This window comes from Belonocnema kinseyi, chromosome 3 (assembly GCF_010883055.1).
Source record: "Belonocnema kinseyi isolate 2016_QV_RU_SX_M_011 chromosome 3, B_treatae_v1, whole genome shotgun sequence".
Lineage (NCBI taxonomy): Eukaryota > Metazoa > Arthropoda > Insecta > Hymenoptera > Cynipidae > Belonocnema > Belonocnema kinseyi.
The window spans coordinates 131,649,348-131,651,535 of NC_046659.1; positions in this window are offsets into that span (position 1 = coordinate 131,649,348).

A 2,188-nucleotide genomic window follows, 5' to 3' on the forward strand; every position below is an offset into this window, starting at 1 on the left:
CTGATTTGGACGAAAAGTTCAAATCAATATTTCAAAATAAAACATAAGTCATTTAATATTTTCACATAAAATAAAATATTGTAAAAAGTTTAATTTGTTTGCTGGTCTTAAGAGGGTGTCAAAGAAGAATTTGTATTTCATTCCCCTGTGTGCAGCTTTGCACAGTGATGTTAAGAAGAAATTTTCGATATTATAAAACAGTTCAGCATTCAGACTTTCCTAAATTCAGTTAAACTGAAAAAGCTATTCTCAAGCAAAGAATGTATTCATCATTGTAAAAAATATAATTCTGATTTACATTTTAAAAGGACAGTAAATCGAGAGAGTGGCAACAAAATTTGATTAAGGTTATGTATTGAGCTTGGATTTTCCAGCTCAAGTAAGATTCTAAAATGCATTAATATAATGCCTCATTTCTAAACCTCAACAAATATCCTGGAATGTGCATTCGTTCTTGCCAAACGTACTTTAAAACAACTTAATTCTCTGTTTCTTTTTGCAGAATTAAGTTTGGAGTCCGAGTCTTTATCTAATTCTGGTTCTATTCCTGGTGTTCCGCGTACCGGAAGTTCTGATTCTTCTGAAAAGTCTCCTTCTCGTGCGAGGTCTAGGTCCAGGTCTCCTCGTGCCGGAAATCGTTCTTCCGAAAATCCTTCGTTTTCAACACCTGATCATCGTACCAGGTGCATGACTCTACCCAAGAGGCTTCCTGCTCCTAATGGATCTGGATATAAACTTGATAAACTTACACTTATTCGGCTAATTTCCAAAACGGCCTCAAAACGGATGTTTGAACTTCGAAGATTCACTTTTCCAGCCGACACCGGACTCACATTGAGAGCAGGAGAAAATCGTTACATACCTGTACCAACCCAAGAACAAATTGTTCTTCTAACGTCCGACGGTGACGTCGCAATATTGGAGAGTCATAATATTCTTGCCGGAATATATGCCACTGTTATGTGGATAGGAGGTAAAACAAGGGCAAAAATAAATATCGAAAGTGGAACGGTTACCCCCTTAACGACCAAAGAAAAACACGAAACTCCAGTTGGCGCCCAGTTTCTAATTAGAAGACATTTTCAAATAAAACTCGTGTAAAGTGCAATCCTTGATGTACTAATAATTTAACAAAAATATTTTAACCATATTCTTTTGAGGTTGTCTTACGTTATTACCAACTTATTAGAAACCAATGTATAACAACAACATACAGAAGAAAAAAAAAGGAAAGTCAACTAAAACTATTGATACGCTCCTTACTTAATTGGGGAATTTGGTGGTAGCAGCATGAGAATGATCTTTGGGGAGGGAAAGAAGGGACTGATATTTCTATCTCATAAGATAGAAAGAGATAGCTTAAGAAGAGTGATCTGGATGCAAGATGATGAGGAAGGTAGAATGGTGTAGTAGCTAAGCAATTATTTTCGATTTTGACTTTTACCCTAGAAAGAAACAGATGAACGGAAATTCGAGTTGTTAGTAAAAGGGGGATGGGAAGAGGTGAGGAAACATTTGTGCTGAAAGGGCTGGTATGCCAGCTGTTCAGCGGAAATTGGCGGGCTGGAATGCCAGCTGGCCCGTTAGTGGAGGAGCGATAGGAGGGGAAGAGAATGTGAAACAATAATGTTTTTAGAGAAAATTAGTCTTTGTGCCAGACATTGTCAAAAGCCTTCTCCAGGTCAAGAATTAGCATTGATGTAGAGATTTTTGAAATTAAATTTAACACTTATAAAATTAGTCACCCTGATTATTTGTTAAACATTTTGAAATTTTCCATCAACAGTTATATTTAATTTCGAGATTTTGCAGTTTGTAATCCTAATTAAAGTTTTCTAATATTAAGAGTTCCCTATTAATTTAATTTTCCCAACTATTTTTCACATTCCTTATCTCTTCAGTACTGATTCTCTGGTAGATTCTGCATAAGGCATTTCTACCGTGCATAAGTCTTTTAATATAAAGCAAATGGGGAATCTACTTTACTTTTACTGTTTATATTTGATTGACAGTGAGATCTTTATTTATAATTTTTCTAAACCTGTACTAGTCATCAATCAGTGCCAAGACTATATCACAGTCTAGATTTTTGGGGAGGCCAATATCAACTGCGCTTGGTTTTGAATTGGAATAAGGATAGAGCGTGAAATTATCTGGTATTAACATTTTCAACAAATTTCTACTAGCA